Source organism: Hevea brasiliensis, chromosome 5 (genome assembly GCF_030052815.1).
Source record: "Hevea brasiliensis isolate MT/VB/25A 57/8 chromosome 5, ASM3005281v1, whole genome shotgun sequence".
NCBI classification, from domain to species: Eukaryota; Viridiplantae; Streptophyta; class Magnoliopsida; order Malpighiales; family Euphorbiaceae; genus Hevea; species Hevea brasiliensis.
The window spans coordinates 39,446,265-39,472,563 of NC_079497.1; positions in this window are offsets into that span (position 1 = coordinate 39,446,265).

The window sequence follows — 26,299 nt, forward strand, 5'->3', positions numbered from 1 at the left end:
CTAAATAGAGTGATTCAAAAACAGAATTAAAGCTAAGATAACAAGGAACAACTTTGAGGAAGGACATTTAGCCAAATTCCCACAATAACCAGACCAATAGAAAAGTAGAAAATAGTGACCAAAAACTAAAATTTTGAAATTTCACCTAAGGAAATTAGAAATTGAATTGGCAATCAATGCCAACAATATTGACATCCAAAATGTGGTATATGAGTGTAATTAGAATTGATAAACCTATTAAGCATGGAAAAGTCAACATTTTGAGTTGAATAGTGTAATAAATAGTGACTCAAAATGCAAAATTCAAAGAACACTATTTTAAGCAAATTTAAAGCTACAATTAAGTAGGCATGAAATAAATTATTGGATTAATTATGAGATATGATACTAAAACACTGTAAATTATGTGTTTCAGTTGAAAAAAAGACTGGAAAGGGATCTTCGAAGGAAAAACGAGAATTAAAGTAAATTGAGTCAATATAAGAGGTTTGTGCACAACTAGTTTTTAATTGATTTTATTCTGAATATTTCATATGATTAAATGACATTATTTTCCTTACGTATTATGTTTATCAAGTATTGGATTTAATTCAATGATTATTAAAATTGTTATAATATATATAAATTTAGCTTTGTGAAATGATATTTCAACAATTATTGAGCATTATTGTGGATTAAATAAATTAGTTTTGAAAAAACTGCGATAAAATATGTTTTAAATTGTGATGAGCATAAAAATTATTGGATATTAAAATTGACATTGAATTGAATTGTGTTGTGATTTATGCTCACTAAAAGGTCAAAGAGATTTATGATATTGTTTTATATCTCACTATAGATGCTTGACTAGGTTATTACCCGTCTCTCTCTTTTGTTGAGGATACAATGGAGTTAGCTTTATTTTGATTACCATGGTACGTGCATAGGCTTAGATTCTCCTCTTATTAGAGGTTAGATCTAAGTTTTTCATTGGCCCTTTCGGATGTTTCATTATTGTATTGTGTACTGTGCACGATGATTCGACCTCCCTGACCATAGGGAGTTAGAATCCCGATTCGACCTCCCCGACCATAGGGAGTTAGAATCACCCTGAAGATGACCCTTGTGGATTAGTCTTGCATAGTTAGTGAGATAAATAATGGTTTTTGAATAGTAAAGAATTTTGATTTCAAATAGGATTTATGCATCATTGATTTTATTGAAATTAATCTTTATTTTCATAATTGTTGGAATTACTTTAATTGTCCAGATGTGATTTGATAAATTGAATTTCTTGATCAAAGTCATTTTAACAAATGATTTATATCATTGGCAATGAATATTTTGATTTTTGGAATTTGATGAATATCCAGATTTTCAAATTCTTTGCTGTAGTTTTTCTACGTTATATTGTACTATGTTTTAAATTATAGTTGTGCACCACTGAATTTTTCACTCAGTGATAGCTTTGTATGCTGTCGCAGGTGAAAGTAAAGATAGAGCAACTGAGTGAGATTTCCTATAGCTGCGCTTTGAAGATACAATCAGATTAGTTCCAGGTATATCATAGGTATACCCTTGTACATAGGTTTTGATGTATGCATGTAATTATATATATGTAATTTATTTATGCAGTTGTATAAGAACTTTTGCAATATTATTTTAGGTATGGAATTAAAATGCAAATTATTGTAATATTCAAATTTATTTCTGAGTTTTGTAATGAATGTTGTGACACCCCTTACCCATGTACAGTATACCCGAGTAAGTAAGGCCACACTGTGTACTGGCACACTATAATATACCGTACTTAATTTGTGTCATGCTTTTGAAGTTAATTTATGAAATATGATTTATTTTAACCATTTATCAAAAGTATCATTCATTTAAGGTTCCGAAAATTTTAAAGAAAATCCGGCGGAGTACCGGCTAAAAATGGAGAAAACCGTTCTTCGGAACCTGTTAAAAACACTTCCAATATTTTTTATTCCATCATCTCAAACTCCAGTATTCAAAATCTCAATAATATTTCTCAATAGCAAATTCTCAATAATCTTTTCATTTCTCAACATCCATTTCTCATATACAAGCAATAAATACATGCTCAAATCTTGCATTCATAGTCATAACTTTCATTATTTACATAAACATCAAAATATATTACATGAGTTCAAATACATATGAGAAAATACAAATCTGCTACAAAATATCAAAATGACAAAATGACACCTAGTGCCCTACCGATGCACTGCAGGTAGTGAGGTGACACGGACACTGAGCAGAACTGTCAGATGGACTCACCCAGTCTGTGGTCTACTGGGCTCACGATCGGGATCTCCAGTACCTACGCGTGGCAAAAGCAACGCGCTAAGCAATAATGCTTAGTGGTGCAATAATATAATAGAAGAAAATAGCAAGAAAATAAATGTGTATACAATGTGTATGCTTTCTTTGTTTGATCTTGGTATATTCATTAATTCATTAACTTTGTTCACTTTTATTCATTTGGTTGCCCCAAGTAACCTACACTAGACGATCGGATGGATAACGAGTAAATCGCGTCTGGGTACCTAGTACCTCGGCCGTCACACCATCGATCACATATGCATCTCGGTGTGCAAATGTAATGGCTAACAAGTCAGAATAATATCGTGCACAAAGCCAAGTCTCAATACAAAGTCAGAATGGCTAAAAGCCATGAAATCACAAAATGGCATTTTTGCCATGTGCAGTACTGCTAACTGAACCCTATTGGCATGCCAAACTATCCAAACCAATCTTGTTAGGTATACTAGGGCATTTGAAACTTTTAAATTCTTCAATTTGTGAATTTCAACTTTTTTGGTGTCACTATTCATCATTGGTCAACAAAAATGTTGACTTTTAGAATAAAAAGGTGTACATTGACTTTGGCACTCCCAACATACCACATTTGGTGTTTAAAACTTGTTGGCATTAAGTGTTTTTACCATTTCTAAGCATTAAACCAAAGGAGCAGATTTTTCAGATTTTGTACCATAACTTCACTGTTCCATTGGACACTGTTACTGTTGGAATTTGAAGAAATGTAAAACATAAAAGTTGTTCCTTATTTTGTCTAGTTGAATTTCCTTTTTTGAATCACTCCATTTGGAGTTTTGTAGCTCCAGATATGGCTCAAAATCCCAAGCTGTCCGGATATGCACTCTGCAGAAATTTACCATATCTACAGTGCATGAACAGTAGCTTGAGTCACTTGGTTGAATGGGTTCTGGCCATAATTTGGGATAGGTTCCTTCATGAAAGTTGTTTGTCTATGTCTTAACTTGTTGCTGTAAAAATTTCAGGCCAATTGACCAAATCTACAGTGATTTATGGCCAAATGAACAGTTACTGTTCATTTGGCAAATTCTGCAGAATTCAGTTTCAGGGTTCCGGATTGTGGCTGAGTTTTGACCCTTTTGCTTTGGTCTTTTGGGCATGGTTTCTTCAGCAAAAATGTGCCATTATAAGCCTAGTTTCATGTCCAATTGGCCAAACATCAATTGGACTAGCACAGCCCAAGTTATGGCTGTGCAAAGGGACTGAAATTTCAGTCCCTATGCTGCTGTCCATAGGGCAGCCTGCAACCTCACATTGCCATGGTATTTTTCAGTCCCATTTATGGTCAATACATCTAAAATGGTCACTAATTGATCATTACAATGTGCCCTAACAATTTCCTAAGCCAATTCACACTTTCACCTTTCCAAACCCTAATTTCCATATGAATTTTTCACAACATGCTTTAATTAACTATCTCTTTCAATAATCACATGCATACATGGTTTAATCTTGATATCTAGTCCACTTTAAGTCCATCAAAACACTCATACCTTTTCATTCAATAGGGCTGCCAAAACTTAGGGCATGGATAGACATAGATTTCATTCATTTTAGTTATAAATTCCTACTTATTCCAAGTCTCTAACATAGAATTTAAAAAGCTTTAATTGTATATATGCACTAACCTTGTTTGGGAAGAGTTTTCCAAAGCCCTAAACCTCACTTTTCTTCCTTTCCTTGGCTGCCAAAAGACTATGCAAGGTACTAGAACAAATTTTAGTGAAAGGGAACTAGGGTTTTAGGGTGAAATGAAGGAGAAATTGAAGTTTTGGAGTGAACATCAATGGAGGGTGTTGAAGAGGGATTTCGGCTGCACTAAGGGGAGGAGGATGGCTGCTGGTTTCTTTGTTGAATTTGGTCTTCATTTGTCTTTTTAATTGTTAGTCAAAGGATGGCTTAAGTGTGATTGGTCCAAATTTTTAAATGATGTCATTTTTGCCTTATTTTTGCATTTTCTTTTCTTTTCTTTCACTACTCATTTCAATTTTCATTTCTAGTAATATTTCTTCATATTTGATGTCATATTAATTATTTACTCAACTGGGTAAGTCGGCCAAAAATCACCTCGGAAGGCGAAATGACCAAAATGCCCTCCGTTTGGCTTCACGGTTAAAAATTGGTCAGACTGATTGAAAAATTTTTCTAGGTATTTTCTTGGCATTCTAATGCCATAGGAACCTCAATAACCCTTCTCTGGAGTCCCAAAAATTATTTTATAATTTTTCCCCCGGGTCTAGGGCTCCTCGTTGCGAGAACCGCAACTTCCCTCCGGTGACCCATCGCTTGGGCACCGGCTCGTTTGACTCAGTTATATTTTATTTCTAAAATTTTTACTAAATTTTTCTTATTAATATTTAAGTTAATTAGGGTTCCTGACTTTAGTTTAAATATTTTTCCGGACGTTCTAGCTGTCCAGACCGACACCGGTCTCCGGAACAGTAGAATGTACGGAGTGGTTACCGGGAGGGTGTTACAAATGTAATATCCAAATTTCTTCCTGAGTTTTGATATCCATGTATGGTTTTCTTCATGCTAAGTATGGCTTGAAAAATTGGATTGAGTTATGTGACACCCCCTTACCCGTCTACAGTGTAGCCGAGCAAGTTATGCCACTCAGTGTGCCGGAGCACCAATTTATGTTTCTATTACAATTTATCCCTTTATAATTCATTTATTTTCAATTTTGATAAATCTGAATTTATCCGCAAATTTTATAGAAAATCCGGCAGAGTGCCGGCTGTAAATTGGAAAAATAGTTCTTCTGAACCTGTTTAAAAACACTTCCAAAATAATTTCCAAATCCAAACTCCATTATACACATTCAACTCAATCTGTAACACCCTCCCTGTAGCAACTCCGTACATTCTACTGTCCCGGTGACCAGTGTCGGTTCGGATAGCTAGAACGTCCGGAAAAATATTTAAACTAAAGTGAGGAACCATAATTAACTCAAATATTAATAAGAAAAATTTAGAAAAAAATTTTAGAAATAAAATACAACCAAATTAAATGAGCCGATGCCCAAGCGATGGGTAACCCAGTGGGAAGTTGCGGTTCTCGCAACTAGGAGCCCTAGACCCGAGAGAAAATTCATAAAATAATTTTTGGGACTCCAGAGAAGGGTTATTGAGGGTTCTATGGCAATAGAATGCCAAGAAAAAGTTTAGAAAAAATTTTCAATCGGTACAGACAATTTTTATCTGTTAAGCCAAACGGAGGGCATTTTGGTCATTTCACCTTCAGAGGTGATTTTTGGCCGAATTGTCCAGTTAAGTAAATAATTATTATGATCTAAAATATGAATAAATATTATTAAAAATTGAATTGAAAATGAGTAGAGAAAAGAAGAAAAGAAAATGAAAGAAATACCTAAATATGACATCACATGATGTCATTAGGAAGGCCTCCACCAATCACCATTCAACAAGCCTTCTTAAAACAATTAAAAGAGACAAAATGGACCAAAAATTTCTGGTGTTTTCTCCTTCTTCTTTAGCCAGCCGTGAGTTTTCTCCTTCTTCCTCCATAACTCTCATTCTCTCATACCTTCAATCCTTTGATTTCTCACCCCAAATTCTATAAAGTCCTTCACAAAAATTTGTCACCCAACTTTGCTAGAGTGTTTGGCAGCCAAGAAAACAAAAGAAAGTGAAGAATTTACAAGAGAAAATTCTGCCCTACTAAGGTTAGTGCCATCTTTCTCTTTCTTTCTTTGTATATCCATGTTAAGACACTAAGTTAGGCTAGGAATTTGTGGGAATTGAAGAGAATTATGCATGCTAGGGTATATGGTCAATTTCGGCAGCCTATAGGGGGTGGTGATTTTGATTGTTTTGATGGGTTTAGAGTGGACTAGAGATGGTGTTTAAAGTGTATAAATATATATTGATAATGAATTAGTGTGTTTAACTAAGGTATGTTGTGAGAATGGGAATGGAGAATTAGGGTTTTGGAGAGAAATTTGGACTTTGCTTATGTAATGGTGAATGAACATTCTAATGGTCAATTAGTGACAATTTGAGGTAAATTGACCACAACTTGGAGTAAATTGTAGCATTAGAAAACTGATTTGGTATGCTGCCTAGTGAAACCAGCAGGTTTGGATGTGAGTCCAGCCTGTTTGGACAGCCATAACTTGGGCTGTGTAGGTTCAATTGGTGTAGTTCCCAATCATTTCACAATTATCCCTTAACTAAGAATGTCATGGGGTCCCACACGAATTTAGGGTAGCAACTGAGTTCGCAGTCACTTCCCGGGTAAGTCACCAATCGCTCGGACCTTCGACTCATTTAACCGATTGTGCTTTATTTCTCTTATTTTTATCTAACTTCTTTTGATCTTTGTCAATTTTATTTATGGTTTTTCTATGTGATTTAAGTATAGTTCTAGACATTCTAGCTGTCCGGACAGACCTTAGTAATCGGAATAATATAATATACAGGACTACTTAGTATGTGGGTGTTACATAACAATTAAATGATTTATACTTGAGATTACTTAAATTAAACTGAATTTTTAATTTGTAAAAATATTTTTTAAAAAAGGTATAAAGCCTATTAATAATATTAATTTTTCATTTTAATCAGCATATTGTGTTAACTAAGGTTGAGCATGCGGTTTAAACCGAACCGAACCAAATTAAATTACCAAAATCAAACTACTATATTTTAGAATCAAATCGAACCTAAATAAATGTAAAACCAAATGAAACCGAACCGCTTTATTTCTGAATCGATCGATCAGTTCTGAATTTTGCTTATTTTTAATTTAGACTTGATTTTCAAGTTATTTGGTTTGATTTTAACCTTAGTTTGAACCTAATAATCATTAATCAATGAAATTAAGCAATTTATATATATGTAATTACATATAATTCATAAATTTCCTATAAAAATAAATTAATTCAAAAATAAAAAAACTATTTGATTCAGTTCAGTTCAAACCGATTTTTTTTCTTCAAAATCGAACCGAACCAAAATTTTAAAAATAAAAAACCGAACTAAATTACCGAATTAAGATGGTTCAGCTCGATTTTTCGCTTTAAATTGAATAGTGCTCACCCCTAATATTAACAATTTTATACATTTTTATCAATCAAATATCTCATTACTCAAATTAAAATAAATGTTAAAATTTTAGAAATAAATTAAAAATTTTAATAAAAATAAAAAATATTCATATAAGATTTCATTTATTTCATAGAAAATATTTTTCTAAAAATTATTTTTGTACTTTCTAGTATTTAGGGCACACAAAAAAATAATTTAATAAAAAATATTTTCTTAATTAAAGGAAAAATTATGTTATTTTTAAGAAAAATTAAAAAAAAAGTTATTTTTTGTACTTTGATAATCTTATTAAAATGTAAAAATATTTATGTATGCATAGCATAAATACATATAATTAATTTAATATTACAATCAAATAATAAAAAATATTTTATTTAAAAATTTAAATATTTTATAATAGCAATATTATGAATAGTAAAACTTTTTCCTTTAAAAAAAAAGGGATCACTCCACTATGGATTGGCTAAAAAAATATAAATATTGTACAAATCAATAGTTACAAATGAATCTGAAGTAACATGTAAAATAAATCAATTAAGCAATGTAAAAGAAGAAAAAATCATTCACAATAAAATTAAAGAATCCATTTTATTGCATGAAGATAAGAATGTGTATAAAATTATATATTACCTATATGGTTCCATTCTTCTACATTAATTACCCCCTCTATAAAAATAAATTTATTTATCGTTTCATAATTGTAACTCTATTTCTCACTCATCCATCCAAATCAAACAAAATATTCTTTCCCTTCATTTTTCTATTTAATTTTTGGCTTTTCAAACAGAATATTGTAAATTATTTTTTTTTCCTTCTCTTTCATTCCCTTTCCTTTAGTTATCTTTCCTTTTCCCTGCCTAATATCTCTGTAGCCACGCATAGTGTAAGAAAATTATATTCAAAGCAAAAGTACTATTTTGATTCTTAAAGTATGGATTAATAGTCACATAAATTTTAAAATTTTTTGGAGAATTGGACAAGCCCTTTAAAATTAAAAAATATCAAATAAATCCTTCAAATTTAAAAATGTATCAAAAAAGCTCTTAGTGAATAAATAAAACCTTCAAATTAAAATAAATAAATAAACTTTTTTGCTTTAAAAATAAATCAAAATAGATTGGTTTATAATTTATCTTCAATACAAAGTAAAGGCCTATAAAATCTTTATATATGGTCCTTGGCCGGATTTGAATTAGAGATAAATTATAGTCTAATTTTTTTTATTTTATTTAAAAAATAAAAATTTATTTATCTTAAAATAATAAAAAAATTTATTTAAAAAATTTATTTATTTATTTATTTAAATTTAAATGGCTTATTTAGATCTGAAAAACTTTAAGGAATATTGGGCCACACTTTGTCATATATTAAATTTCATTTTGGGCAAAATAACTGGAACTGACACCGATAGATTGAAAAAGGGATTGGCTGATTTTATATTCTTCATGAAAGAAATGATTAACTCCTTTTTCAGTGGACATTATACTTGGGTAAATTATAATACTAGTGATAAAAATGATAATGGACTAACATAGTGTATGATGAGATAGGTATTGCCGTTGTGTTTTGAATTATAAGGTTTTGAATTTGAATTATATTAAGAATTAAATAAATAAAAAAGAATATATATATATATATATATATATATATATATAATTTATTTTATTTCTACAATATAAAGTTTATTTTATTTACAAAATAAAATCTGCATCAATAAAATTCAATTAGCGTAAATGAAATTTAGTTTCATTTCTTAATTATTAAATATAAAATTTAATTATAGAGATAATTTTTTTCATTTCACTTCAATTAAAATTTATATTCAGAAGTGTATAATTTAGGAAATTATGATAAATAAAATAATACACATGTAGTGGAACAATAAATTATAAAAAATAAAAAGGATAATTTTTTTAAAATTATATAATATTTTTTAATTGTCATAAACTAAATATGTTAAATGTAGATTTAAGAGTAAATTTTATGAATAATAATAATAATAACGCGAAATGATAAAAAAAATCAATTTTAATTAAAATTTTTTATTTTATTAATTTAATCCTTAAAATTTAATGTTAATTTTAACAATTAAATTACATATACTTAAAATTATTTAAATTAAATTGAATTTTTAATTTATAAAAATATTTCTAATAAGAAATATGAATCGTATTAATAATATTAATTTGTCATCATAATCAGCATTTTTTGTTGACAATTTCATATATATTCACTATTCAAATAACTCATTACTAAAATTAAAACAAATGTCAAAAGTATGGAATTAAGTTAAAACTTTTTAATATCAATGGTAAAACTTTTTTTAAGAAAATTAAAAATATTGTACAAATTATCAGTAGTTACAATAATATAAATCAATTAAGCAATGCAAAAGAAAAGAAAGATTAATCACAATAAATTTAAAGAAACCATTATATTACATGAAGATAAGAATGTGTATAAAATAATATATACCCATATGGTCCCATTATTCTATATATTTTAATAAGAAATGGACAAAAGCATATAAATTTTAAAAGTAATGTAGAAATGAAATAGAACTCTCTCATAATTCCATCAATTCTTCAAAAGCAAGCGTCCAAGACACAGCAACAACATAAGGCTGCGCAACTGCACAATATCAAGAGGGAAAAGAAAAAATCAAAGTTTTTCAGAAAATAAAAACCTTGGGAATGAAGAAAATTTTTAACTAAAGAGTAAATTATAAGAAGTTTTCATTCAAATTTAAATTTTTATTCTTTACAAAAATAAATAATGCTTTTTTTTTAAAATTTTATAAACCTTAATCTTTCAATTAAAATATTATATTTTAATTTTTAAAGTATTACATTTTTAGTGTTTAAATGTTCTAATAAATTGTTTTTCATCTTTTAAAATATGAAAATGGAGAAACACATATATTACCATTTTATTTAAAAATTGAAGGACTTTAAATGTGAAAAAGAACTAAAACTTAAGAAACATTTAAATTTGTGCTGGGAGATGAGGAAAGGAAACTAAAAGGAAAATGAGTCTCTCTCAAGTCCCAACTACTCTTTTTCTTTAGGAGAAATTATTTTATTTTACTGATGTATAATAAATAAACTTTAATTATGATAAAATTCACATAAAATTTCATCATATTAATTATTAAAATATATATATATCCTCTCCTAAATACAGAAAATTGACACATATTATGGTATTTTTATAATTTATTCTAATTAAAATCAGTTGATCAAAATTTAAACGTATTAATTTATTTTAAAAAAGATAATACAAATGAACAGGGTAGGAAAATAAAAGATGAGAGAGAGAGAGAGAGAGAGAGAGAGAGAGAGAGAGAGAGGTTAATGAATTACCATCCTTTCCAGAAGCCATCACCCTTGGATTTGGTCTGGAGTGGAGCAGGCTTTTGAGACTGAGTCTGAGTCTGACCATCTTTGGTTGGGTAACTAGCAGGTGGTGGCGCTGCATATGCATCTGCTGCACTAGATGCCGGAGGATATGCTGCTCCAAATTCAACAATATCAAAAAAAAAAAAAAAAAAAAAAAAAAAAAAAAAAAAAAAAAATTTATGGTAAATTTCTGAATAACTCATCAGTAATATTCTGAGATCATTTCTTGTTGGTAAGAAAAAGATTGTTATTAGTGAGATTTAAATTAATTAACCTGACTTTTATTTCTGAATTAATATCCTCGAATTTATACTAAACAAATGAAAGAAGAAAAATAACATATGGGATGAAATATTTACCTGTAGCTTGATTCTGACTCATTTTTGGATAAATTACAGCTTTTCACGAAGGAGGAGAAGAAGGAGGAATTGAAGAGAAGAAAGCAGGAAATATATATATATATATATATATATATATATATATATATATATATATATATATATATGGGAAATGGAAATAAACAAAATTAAGATAAGAAAATGAGTTAGGAAATTTGCAGATGAGATATATAAATATGGAAGGTCAAGGGTCTGGTGGGGGTGGTTGTTTACACCGCGTGGGAAGTAATTGTTTAATATTTAAGATTACGGCAGGGACTAGGACTCTGAGTTGTAACAAGGAATCGTTTCAAATGATGTTGCAAATGATGACGATGTTGATAATGATCACTATATATTATGCAATAAGTTTTTTTCCGATTCAACTAATCTGTCTTTTTTATTTTATGTATATATTTGGGTATTTTTATTACTATTTTATGTTTCACAAAAAATTAACACCTTCATATTCGCGCTTTCTTTTTTTATTAGTTCAACTAATCTGTCTATTTCTAAGACTACGCAAATCGTAATAATTTTATGTGGATGATTAATTATATGCATACATGTGCTTTTTTTTTTTTTTTTTTTTAAATATATGCATACATGTGCTTAAGCAAATGAGTTATTATTATTATTAGAAGGAGTTTACTTTTAAATGTTCGGGAATGGTTATCTCATTTTTGGAATCAGTTTTCAATTCTTTGAATTTTTAAGAATCATACTTAAAATTTTAATTTTGGTTTGATTCTAAATAATTTTGTATGATTTGGTGTGGCTTATTCTCGTTTTAATTTTATTTTGATGTTTAATTTTGATTTTTTTTTACACTAAATTGATTTAATTCAATTTGAGTGTCTCAAATATATATATGGTACTTTATTTATGTGCATGAAAGATTGCCAGTGTTTTAAAGAGGGTAAGATTCTCATTGTATAATGTGCTAGTCTAATTTCTAATCTGAACAATTAATGAAAAATAAAGAATAATTAATTTTACTGCTAAAAAAAATAATTAATTTTAAGAATATAATTTAATTTTAAATATTGAATCTATAATTAATTAGAGTCCAAAATATTGAAATTGAATTATGGTGCAAGCAGGTATAATTTTAGTAATATCGATTTTAAAACCTAAACTATGTCATTTTTATGTTATTTTAAAATAGTAAAAACAATCTTTAATTTTTAATATCAAAACAACAATAAAAATAACAATATGAACATTACAAAAATAATATTTATATCATAAAAATACCATATATATATATATATATATATATATATATATATATATATATATATTTCTTGATAAAAAAAATTATATTATCTTCTATATTTTTTTTAATTATATAGTTTTAAACTAAAAAACACATATATAATTAAAAACTAAAAAATATATTATACGACTAACATATGATTCACTAAAAAAAAATTAATTTTCAAAATATTGAAAATCGTTATAAGTTGATTTGAAACTAAAATATTTAATTTATAATCCGTGTGTTTAGCAATAAATTAAAAACGGAATATGATGTTTATTTCTAATTATGAAACTATTTTGAAAAACAAATTTCCTTTTTAAAATTAGAAATCAAATTAAAATTTTTTTTAAAATCTATTTCAAGTTAGAAATTGATATATTTCGGTTTTGTAACGACCTAGCTTAAGGGCTATTACCAGAGCTAGGAAATGGGTCAGCTTAATGCTGCTAAAAGCTGTAGTAAGTCTGAAACCTATTAAAACATTTCTTTATCCCATTTAAAACAAAAAATCATAGTAAAAGGAAAACATTTAAGAACTAATTCATTTTGTTCAATTCTCTCAATAAAAGAACAAAAGAAAGGTAATTTTAGATCTTTTACACATGCATGAAATTGATCTCAATTAGGTCCATTGAACAGCTAGTGATAAACTCTTTTTAACCATTCAATTAAACCTTTACTTAACTAAGGGGTCAAAACGAGAAAAAGGAAAGGGGATCTAACTTGCTCAACCTCAAAATTTGAAGTTCTCAAACATAAAATTAATCACGCATCCATAACATTTTTTTTTTCTAAATCAGTCCTAACAAGTCCAATACCCATGATTCATGAATTTCCCTAAAAACATACAGCTTCTTAAAAACAAACTCTCAAACTAAGTGCCAACAAATCAAGGGTAAGTGGAGAAAAGAATACCTCTTAAGCTTGATTCTCCAACCAAAGTTAAACATTTAACCTCCTCCTAAGCACTGAACTTCCAACTCAAGATGATCTTATCTCAATGCTGAAAGAGAAATTGCACGAATTGCAAGAACAATTAATCAATAGGTGCAAGTATTATCAATTTAAAATTTTTCATAAGCTAGGGTCTCATGCATCTTGCAACCACATTAAGCTATTAAAAAATACTTCATTTAGTCATACTAAATCATGTTTTAAATGCTAGTCAAACCTAATTGCCATTAGGAAACATTTTCCCCAAAATTAACAAGTTAGGGTTTTGGAGAATTTCTTACCAAATAGGTGCAAAATCAAATTCCTAACACCTTATCTAGGAAGCTAGGCACCAATTGTTGACCCTTTAGCTTGTCCACACAAGCTCCTTGATCAAAGCCTTTTGATCAACTCAAAAACCCTCTTTCTTCTTCCTTGTGGTTCAGCCAACAACTTAGAAAGGAGGAAGAGTATGTTGTTTTTCAGTTTTCTCTCTTTGGAACTGGTGAGAAGCACTTTCTCACTTATAATTCAAGATCAACAACACTTGGTGTTCTTGAATTTTAATCGCAAGAATGAAGATGAAACTAAAGAGAGAGAAGGAAAGAAAATGGCTAGCTCAATGGGATGAAGAAGATGATTTTATTTCTCTCTTATCCCATTATAAATATCTTAACTTTATATTTAATATTAGCTAACAAATGCTCACTTCTAATTGGATAATCAAAAGTGTTGCTCCAATCTAATTAGTGCACTTGTCAATGCTTAATATTAATCATAAAATTAAGACTTGATTAATCAACATTAATCATTCTATTTAATTAATTAATTAACCATTAATTAATTAAATTTTCTCTCATGTTTGACCAAGTCAATATTATAACACCCCTTACCCCGTTTATAGTATAGTCGAGCAAGGAATGTTATGTTCTGTGCTGGAGCACCTTATCTTATCTTATCTTATTCATTATTAGTTTTAATGTCATTATATTTTAAATTACCATATTTTTATGGAGAAACTGATAGAGTTTCCCCTGTTTTATTTGCATTTGACCTGTTACAATCAATTTCCTATTTATAAATCTCATCATAAATTTCAATCATTTCAACTCATATTTTATCATATCAATATCACATCATGTCTTCATCCACTCAAATAAACTTTTCAAAATCATTCATGTGGAATCCATCTCATTTCATTTATAAAGTTCATGTACATAACTTACATAATTACAAAACTTTATACAATCCCAAAATTTAATTACAAGCTTTTCCCATTTATAATAATCAAAATAAATATGCATATGGTATCCATGGGCCCTACCAATATGGACAGCTGAGGTGAAAACTCTCCTACGGTAGATCTGATCACTATTGGTCCTCGTCTCCAGTACCTATGCGAGAAAAACCAACGCGCTAAGCATATTGCTTAGTGGTGCAATAATATAATGAAAATAAACTAAATAAATAGAAGTACATATTTCATATGTATAATACCACAATAGGAATGCATTTCATGATTTATAAGTGTTTTACAGTTTATTAGTCTTTTCCACTTATTTGTATGATATTCAATCAAATTAATTCATTTCATTACCCAAGCAACCTATAATAGACTGCTTAAACTGGATACACGGGAGTATACTAGTTAAACACCCCATATGTCTATCATGTATACATCTGTCAGACATAAAACCAGCGAACAGGCATGAAGCCAGTAAAATCATGTAGGGCATAAAGCCAATGAGTAGGCATAAAAGCTAGAAGAATAATATGAAGGAGTGGAAGCATGAAAAACACAAGTTTAGATTATTGAAATTCAAAAATTTTCTTCTATGGTCACATGCATCATGCAAGATTTATTTTTATCCATTTGATTTCAATGATAAACAACATATTAAAACTCTTTTAATATATTTTTGGATCTACATTTGCCATTTAATATTTTTAGAATTAACAGATTAATTCATTAGAACCCTAAATTAGATCAAGAACAAGTGCACTAACCTGTTTGATGCACTGCAGTGTGTTTGGCACCTTTGGGATTCGCTTAGGACACCAGATGTTGTCCCTCTAGCTTTTCCACACCAAGATCACCAATGGCAACCCCTTGAACAACTTCTAAAGCTTTTCTAATCAATTAGAAAATCAGGTTTTGCCTTTTGAAAGATTATAGATGTAAACAGGACACTAGAAACGATTTCTAGTATTTTTAATTCAAGAGATTGTTGGGAAATCTCTTTGAATTGATGAGAGATGAAGAAGATGAAAGGGAGAGGTGCTTTGGGGCGGCACCAATGAAACAAATAGCAGCTGATTATGTTTTCTTTTCATAACAACACTTATATAGCTAGGTCACCACTTAAAACCCTTGCCACATGTCACCTTCTGATTGGCTTGAGGTTTAATTGACCCAATCACATTGTGCCAAGTGTTAAACCTATATTTAATCTTGACTTTAATCATCTTACATGATTAAAAGACATATGGCAAGCTTATGTGTAGTGCTATGTGTCACCATCTCATGGTGCCACATGTTACCCTGTGAAATGACCAAAATACCCCTGTGTTTTAATTTTTAGTTCTCAACCCAAAATAATTATTTCTCTTCTTCAAATTAATTTATATCAAATATAAATTGATTAATTAATTTCTCATTAATTAAATTCATATTTAAACACATTAAATATAAATTTAACTTATACTATACATCCAATAACCTAGATTTGGTTTCAAGCCATGCTAGGGACTTTGCAATCTAATTGCAAACCAAACCTATTTAATTAATCAATTAAACTCTTTAATTAATTAATTAAATCATATTTAATTTGGTGATTACTTGTGTATGTGTGTGACTTGCTAGGCTCATCACTAATTAGCAATGAGACATGATATCAACTCTTAATACGATCGGAACTCTTTCTTAACATAAATGATTCCTCTAAATCATTTTATGCACCTCAAAGACCATGGTTAACACCTAGCATAGCATGCCATGGCCACCCAATTAGTAATAAGGTTTACCTTAAATGAATCTATAATCATATGTTACCATGCACTAGAATCTCTATGTTACAAAATCCCAACTCAAGCTGAAGTCATGGTTTATGTTAAACCCCAATTTGCTATGAATATTATGTTCTCTTTTAATTCCAGTTCTTGATTAAAAGATTTTCTCATCAGAAACTCTTTTCTGAATAAATATATCTGTCCTTGCCAAGAACTTGAAACATCAAGAACAATTAAATGAACATAGGATTTTATCCCTATTTACTTAGATGAACAGATTCCATCTTGATCAATACCTGCCTCCATATATAACTAGTAGGAGCCAACACATGCCCATATACCTATACACAGTACAAGTATGAAAGCAGTATCAAACTCAAACCACATATATATAAGATAACTGTGCTATCTCAGGTCTAAAGATTATATGCACTGATATGATTTATGACAATACATTGACAAGAGTAAACTCCATGTGTTGTCATAAATGTCACTGGTTCGACCTACTTATCATATATAAGTGCCTATTATGTTTGTTATATGGCATGAGACTCACTATTCTATCTTGTTTACATCTCATATAAATAACTTGGGAACAAACATGATTACAATCTTTCTGGATAAGTCATGTCCTTATTGTGAAGTTTTCTCAATTGTGAACCAATTTATGATACTTTGTGCTAGAAATACTGTCACTCATATTCTTAACAACTTAAGAATAGAATTTCTAACAAAATATCAATGGACCTTTCTATTACACATAAATATATTATGTAAATGAAAAAGTGAAAATGCCTTTTATTAATAAAACATGTATAAGATACATACTAAATGATATGCTCTAGGGCATACTACTAACAATCTCCCACTAGCACTAGAGCCATTCATTATAATACCGTAGACCCACCTTCTCAAAATGTTAGTCTAACTGAGCTTGTGACAAAGGCTTAGTCAGTGAATCAACTGGATTTTCAACTGATGCTATTTTCTGCATGGCTACATCACCTTGCCTAACTATTTCTTTAATAATTTGATAATGCTTTTCTATGTGTTTGGATTTCTAGTGAGACCGGGTTTCCTTATATCCAAACAGCTTCTTTTGCAGCATTTGATGTAGCAATGTACTCAGCCTCTATAATAGAACCAGCAGTCGTACCCTATTTAGAACTCTTCCAACTAACTGCACTTCCTTTACAAATGAACACAAACCTAGAGGTAGACTTTCTATCATTAATATCTGATTCGAAATCAGAATCAGTATAACCATCCAATTGCAAGTCTCCACCTCCATATATCAAGAATAAATCCTTAGTTCTTCTTAAGTACTTAAGGATATTCTTGACAGCTATCCAGTGTTCCAAACCTGGATTGGATTGATACCTGTTAGTCAAACTAACAGCATATGCGATATCCGGCTTAGTACACAACATTGCATACATCAAACTTCCAATAGCCGAAGCATATGGAATCTTGGCCATTTTATCTCTTTCTTCAAGTGTCTTTGGAGACATCTCTTTGGAAAGGTGGACACCATGTCTCATTGGTAACAATCCTCTCTTGGAATCAAGCATGTTAAACCTCTTTAACACCTTTTCCGAGTATAAACTTTGGGATAAACCAATTATTCTTTTCGTTCTATCTCTATAGATGCGAATCCCAAGAATATAGGTTGCCTCCCCTAAGTCTTTCATGGAGAATGTATTTGACAACCATATCTTCATAGTTGTCAATATACCTGTGTCATTACCTATCAAAAGAATATTATCCACATATAAGACAAAGAAAATGATAACACTATCACTAACCTTCTTATATACACATGGCTCATCCTCATTTTTGATAAAACCAAATGACTTAATGGCTTCATCAAAACGGATGTTCCAACTCCTCGAAGCTTGTTTTAACCCATAAATTGATCGCTTTTGTAACACCCCTTACCCGTCTACAATGTAGCCGAGCAAGATATGCCACACAGTGTGCCGGAGCACCAAATCATATTTCAATTCAATTTACCTATATTTTATTTTTATTTTACTCATTTATTTACATTTTTTTTATTAATCTGAATTTTCTGCAAATTTTATAGAAAATCCGGTAGAGTGCTGGCTGTAAATTGGAAAAATAGTTCTTCTGAATCTGTTAAAAACACTTCCAATATAATCATAATTTAAATCTCAGTCAACCACCAACATATTTTCAATAATTTCTCAAATTACTTCAGTATCTCAAAATTCAATTCATTTCATATCACACTCAATTCAATGAGAAATGCTCACATTTAATGTTGAACATAGTTCATAGATAATTACATCAAAAACATAATTACATAAGTTTATAATATACATTACAGAAGTTTACAAAATACAAAATACCAAAATACCAAAAGTGGCCTAATGTCCTACCAAATGCATTGCAAATGTGAGGTGACTCTGAACTCTGTGTGCAGATATGAAAGCTCACCTAGTATGAGGTCTGCTGGACTCCCCAGCTATTTCTCCAGTACCTGTGCGTGGCAAAAGCGACGCGCTAAGCAATTCTACTTAGTGGTGACAATAAAAAATAAAATAACTAAAATAATATAAGTATGCAGAATATATGTTTACATTTTAGGTAGACTTAATTTCTGACATTTATTGCAATATTATTCGATTAAAATTTTGGAAGATTCATTATCATTGCCCGAGTAACCCCTACTAGTCGATTGGACTGGATAAATGGGTAAACTGACACTGGGTACTAAGTACCTCGGACCATCACACCAACGGTCACAATATGTCTCTCGGTGTGCAATAAAATAACTAATAAGCTGTAATAATTATCAGGGATAAAACCCAAGTATAATAACTCAATCAACATAGCCAAAGGCTATTTTATCACAGAATGGCATGTGAGGCCATAAAACACAAAATGGCATGAAGCCATATGCAGTACTGCTAACAGAACCCTATTGTCATACTAACCTATCCAAACCAATCTTGCTAGGTGTACTAGGGTATGTTACACTTTTAAATTGTACAATTCTTGAAATTTAAGTTTAGATGTTACTATTTATTTCATTAGTCAACTAAAATGTTGACTTTTTCATAGACAATAGGTACATTGGTTTTAATACTCCTAACATACCATATTTTGCATTTTAAAATTGTTGGTATTGGTTGCCAATACCATTTCTAAGCTTAATGTTAGTTGTTCAAAATTTTCAAATTTCAAGCTTTGTATTTAGTGTTCCATTAGTCATTTTTGCAGTAGGAATTTTGCAAAGTTGTCAACATGAAAGTTATTCCTTATTGTGTCTAGGAATTTGGCAAAGTTTTTCCTTATTGTGTCAACATGAAAGTCTCCATTTCATACCCAAACCCTAACCCCAACATCTCAAATCATGCATTTAACTTGCATTTCATCATTTCACTTAAGAGACTAATGTTAAGGCAACCATACTACCATTTCTAGTTCCATGAAATCCTCATAACCTTACCACATCCAAGGCTATCGAAAATGTAGGATGGGCATTCACATGTTATTTATTAAATTTCTTTGTAAATTTAAACTCAATCATACTCCTCCAACATGAATTGAAAGAGAAAAGCAAGTTAAGTCACTAACCTCTAATGGAGTGAAATTCAAACTTGCTAGGGTTCTTCTTTTTCACTTCTTTTTGCTCCCAAAGGATTCACCAAGATGAAAGAATAAGTTTTTGTGTTGGGAAACTTAGGCTTTAATGGGTGAGAACCAAAGAAATCAAGCTTGGGAAGCTTGATAATGATGGACAATGGGAGAGAGAGTTTCGGCTTGAAGAAGGAGATAAGGAGCTTTTGATTTTTTTCTTCATTTTCCCACCCATTAAGTCTTTTTAAATAAATTTGTGCCATGTGTCAACATTTTATTGGGTGAGAGGATTATAATGACATCATTATGATGTCATAAATTCCAATTTCTCTCATTTTCTTTCCTTTTCTTGTCTATTTAATTTCAAATAAATTTTTAACAATATGTATTCACATTTTGTGTCATAATAATTATTTGCTTAACTGGACAAGTCGGCCAAAAATCACCTCTAAAGGCGAAATGACCAAAATGCCCTCCGTTTGGCTTAATAGACTAAAATTGTCTGTACCGATTGAAAAATTTTTATAAACATTTTCTTGGCATTCTAATGCCATAGGAACCTCAATGACCCTTCTCTGGAGTCTCAAAAATTATTTTATGAATTTTCCGTCAGGTCTAGGTCCCATTATGTTACCCATTGCTAGGGCACCAGCTCATTTAACTTGGTTGTATTTTATTTTTAAATTTTTCCTAAATTTTTCTTATTAATATTTGAGTTAATTATGGTTCTTCACTTTAGTTTAAATATTTTTTCAGATGTTCTAGCTGTCCGGACCGACGCTGGTCACCGAAACAGTAGAATGTGCAGAGTTGCTACAGGGAGGGTGTTACAACTCTTCCCCTCTAATTTAAATTTCGTCCTCGAAATTTACCTGATGCAAACAGTTGAGGGAACTGTTGACTCATCGTCTCTTCACTTTCCTAAGTTGCCTCTTAGTGTTGTGGTGCCTCCAAAGCACTTTTACTAGAAGAATTTGTTTATTTCTCAATTCCTTCACTTCCTGAGCTAGGATCCGTATAGGTTCTTCTGTATATGTCAAGTCTGATTGGATTTCAATCTCTTCCATGGAGATGACATGTGAAGGGTCTGAGCAATATCTTCTTAGCATAGAAACATGGAATACATTATGGATTTTATCCAGTTTTGATGGTAAAGCTAGCCGATAGGCTACTGGTCCCACATGTTCAATGAATTCATATGGGCCAATGAACCTAGGGCTTAACTTACCCTTTTTTCCAAACCGCAGTACTTTCTTCCACGGTGAGATTTTGAGAAACACTTTGTCGCCAACTGCATACTCTATCTCTTTTATCTTCAAGTCGGCATAAGATTTCTGTCTATCTGAGGCAACCTTCAAGTTAGCTTTGATTATCTTCACTTTCTCCTCAGTCTGTTTCACTAGGTCTGGTCTTACCAGCTTATCTTTACCCAATTCAGTCCAACATATTGGGGTTCTACACTTCCTCCCACACAGTGCTTCATACGGGGCCATTCGAATGCTAGCTTGGTAGCTATTATTATATGCAAATTCTGCCAGTGGGAGGTATCTATCCCAACTTTCATCAAACCCAATGACACAACTCCTCAGCATATCCTCAATGATTTATCACATAATTCACATTGTTACTATCATTTCAATTTATTACTTGTGAAAATTCAATTAGTTTTTAGGTTTACCTGGATTACTCATTCCGACTGTCCATTAGTCTGAGGATGAAAAGCCGTGCTGAAGCAGAGTTGTGTGCCCAAGGCTTCTTGTAACTTTTTCCAGAATCTCGATGTAAACCTTGGGTCTCGATCAGATATGATGAAAAGTGGGATTCCATGCAGTATAATAATCTCACTGATATACAATTCTGTTAGCTTCTCCAGTGAGTAGTCAGTCCTAACTGGTAGAAAATGTGCTGACTTCGTCAATCTATCTACTATCACCCATACTGCATCATGCTTCTTCTAGGTGAGAGGTAAACCACTAACAAAATCCATAGTGACCCGGTCCCATTTCCATTCAGGTATGCTTATAGGTGTAGTAATCTTGATGGAACTTGATGTTCTGCTTTAACTTGCTGACATGTCAAACACTTAGTTACATAGTCAGCTATATCCTTCTTCATACCAGGCCACCAATAATGAGGCTTCAAATCATTATACATTTTTTTGCTTCCTAGGTGCATAGCATAAATACTAGTATGTGCTTCTTTCAGAATACTAGTATTCAGTTCCCCATCATCTGGTACACACATTCTTCCTCTGTAGTATAGAGACCCATCTGCTTTCACCTCATAATCAGTTTCCTTTCCCTCTGGAATTTTACCACAATAGCCATTAATTTTTCATCTGCCTTCTGCCCATCTTGTATTAGTTGTAGTAGGTATGGCCTCACTTGTAACTCAGCCAAAATAGCTCCATCTAGAGCTAAGGACAGACGGGCATTTAGTGATCTTAAAGCTATTATGGACTTCCTACTCAAGGCATCAACAACTACATTTGCCTTCCCAGGATGATAATCTATCACACAATCATAGTCCTTTAGGAACTCAATCCATCGCCTCTATCTAAGATTGTGCTCCTTCTGGGTTGGCAAATATTTTAGACTTTTGTGGTCTGTATAGATATAACATTTTTCACCATATAAATAATGCCTCCATATCTTCAGTGCGAAGATAATTGCTGCTAAATCCAAGTCATGAGTAGGGTAGTTTTGTTCATGTGGCCTTAACTACCTGGAAGCATAGGCAATCACTTTCCCCTCTTGCATCAATATACACCCTAACCCATTATGCGAGGCATCACTGTAGACCACAAAGTCTTTTCCTAACACTGGCTGTGTTAACACTGGTGCTTCTGTCAATATAGCCTTCAGCCTCTCAAAACTGGCTTGGCACTTGTCGTTCCAGCTAAATTTCACATTCTTGTGCAATAACTTAGTCATTGGAGCAGTTATAAGAGAGAACCCCTTCACAAATCTTCTGTAATACCCAGTTAGCCCTAAGAAACTTCTAACCTCAATTGTATTTCTGGGAGGCTTCCATTCCATCACTGCTTCTATCTTTTTGAGATCCACTCTAATCCCCTTAGCTGATACTATGTGTCCAAGGAAGGAGATTTAACTCTTCCAGAAGTCACACTTGGACAACTTAGCATATAGCTTCTTTTCTCGCAAGGTTTGCAGAACAATCCTCAAATGTTCATCATGTTCTTCCCTTGTCTTAGAATACACCAGAATATCATCAATAAAGACCACTACAAACCGATCTAAGTATGGATGAAAGATATGGTTCATAAGGTCCATAAATGCTGCTGGTGCATTTGTTAACCCAAACGGCATCACTAGGAATTCATAATGTCTATACCGGGTTCTGAATGCAGTTTTTAACACATCTGCATCCTTTACCCTTAACTGATGATACCCTGATCTGAGATCAATTTTTAAAAATACACCGGCTCCCTTCAACTGATCAAACAAATTGTCAATTCTGAGCAACGGATATTTATTTTTCACAGTTACTTTGTTCAATAGCCAGTAATCAATACACAATCTTAAGGTTCCATCCTTCTTTTTTACAAACAGTACCAGAGCTCCCTATGGTGACATACTGGGGCGTATGAAACCCTTATCGAGTAACTCCTACAATTGAATTTTCAACTCCCTCAATTCAGTGGGTGTCATCCTATAAGGAGCAATAGAAATTGGTGTTGTACCCGGCATTACTTCAATAGCAAATTCGACTTCCCTTTCTAGTGGTAAACCAGGCAATTCTTCAGGAAATACATCTGGGAAGTCTCTTACTGTGGGTATATCACACAAATTCGGCTTAGCTTGCCTAGTATCAACCATGTGTGCTAGGTAATCTTCACAGCCTTTTCTCATCAGTCTTCTTGCAACTGTGGCTGAGATAACATTGGACAAGAAATCTGTCCTTTCACCTACAATAGTAATCTCATTACCCTTAGAAGTTTTCAGAGAAATGCTCTTTAATTTGCAATCAACTATTGCCTGATGACGTGACAACCAGTCCATTCCCAAAATCATGTCAAACTCGTGGAAGGGCAATTCAATTAGGTCTACTGAGAATTCATACCCTTGAATCCTCAACGGGCAACCTTTATACACCTTATTTACTACCACGCTGTGGCCTAGTGGATTTGTGACCAAAATGTCTTGATCACTCTCCTCTACTGAAATTCCCCTCTCTACGGGTAGTTTGATGTAGATGTATGAATGAGTGGATCCTAGATCCACCAATGCATGCACAGATGTGTTGTAGAGGAAGAACGTACTCCTGATGACATCCGGGGCATCTTGCTCGTCCTGAGCTCTAATGGCATAGGCTCTAGCAGGTACTCTGGCCTCTGGCCTCTTAGCTGACTCAGATGCAGGCCTCAGTGATGGACCAGCTGCCTCAGATTTACCAGGCTTCCTACCCCTTTGAGGTGCAGGGGCTGTCCTATCAGCTTGTGTTGGGGTAAATGTAGAGTCCTCTTCAAACAATTTTGATCTGATGTTTTGTAGATCCACACCGTAAGTATGCACCAGTCACTCACCAATAGTCCCCCTTGTTCCACTTCTGGCAGTATGGACAGGTAGAAGATGCTGGGGCTGGTCCCCTGAACACCGTCCCTGGAGAGCTGCCCACTGATGGTGTGGACTGGCCTCTCCTAGGTGTAAATTGTGGTTTGGGCCCCTGGGACTGACCCTGACCTTATGGTTGTCCTGAACCCTAAGCAGAAGGACCCTTACTCTTCTTACTGGGAGCAGAAAATGAACTGGATTGACCTGGACCCCTCTTTTGCTGTCTTTCCCTTCTAGTTTGCTCATTTATTCAGACCCTTTATACTTTCGATGCAGCATCTACTAATTTAGCAAAATCTGTGATCTCCAATGCTGTTATCATGACTTTGATATTGTCATTGAGCCCTTCTTCAAACCTTCTGCACCTCTCTGCCTCTGTAGGGACTATCTCCCTCCCATACCAGCTTAGTCTGACAAATTCTCGCTCATAATCTATCACTGATAATTGCCTCTGTCTCAAACTGATAAATTCTCTTCTTCTCTCTTCTAAACACACCTTACTGACATACTTCTTTCTAAACTCTGTTAGGAAGTAATCCCAAGTGATTTGATCTTGTTGCACCTCACTGGTGACTGTGTCCCACCACTGGTATGCATCATCCTGAAGTAAGGACATAATACCCTCCAATTTATGCTCGGGGGTGCAATAAAGCTATTTCAGTACTCTGATTGTTCTATCCAACTAGTTTTTCGCTGTCATGGGATCATCCTCCTTCTTCCCAAAGAAATCCACAGCCCCATTTTTTCGCAGTTTCTCCAGATGGGACTTCTGTGGTACTGGTGGAGGTTATGGCTGTAGTTGGGGTGGTGGAATTGCCCCCATCATTTGCCAGTAAAACCCGGTCATTTACTGAAAATAATGCAAATTGAGGTTGGGCAGGTGCCTCAGCTGGTGGTGGAGCAGATTCTCCCCTGCCCCCAGATTTAGCCCTTGGTGGAGCACGACTCTCCACCTCTTCATCAACTGCTCTTTGAGAAGCAGGATCCATATCCTGATCAAAATAACAAAACAAATAAATCTGCATCAGTGTCACCTCAACACTTACAAATGCAATGCAATAGTATATACTCTATTTAGGCCCAGAAACGCTTAAACCGATGCTCTGATACCACTAAATGTGACACCCTTTACCCGTCTACAGTATAGCCGAGCAAGATATGCCACACAGTGTGCCGGAGCACCAAATCATATTTCAATTCAATTTACTCTTTTTTTTTATTTTACTCATTTATTTACATTTTTTTTATTAATCTGAATTTTTCTTAAATTTTATAGAAAATCCGGCAGAGTACCGGCTGTAAATTGGAAAAACAATTCTTCTGAATCTGTTAAAAACACTTCCAATATAATCATAATTTCAATCTCAGTCAACCACCAACATATTTTCAACAATTTCTCAAATTACTTCAGTATCTCAAAATTCAATTCATTTCATATCACACTCAATTCAATGAGAAATGCTCACATTTAATACTGAACATAGTTTATAAATAATTACATCAAAAACATAATTACATGAGTTTATAATATACATTATAGAAGTTTATAAAATACAAAATATCAAAATATCAAAAGTGGCCTAATGTCCTACCAAATGCACTGCAAATGTGAGATGACTCTGAACTCTGTGTGCAGATCTGAAAGCTCACTCAGTATGAGGTTTGCTGGACTCCCCAGCTATGTCTCCAGTACCTACGCGTGGCAAAAGCAATGCGCTAAGCAATT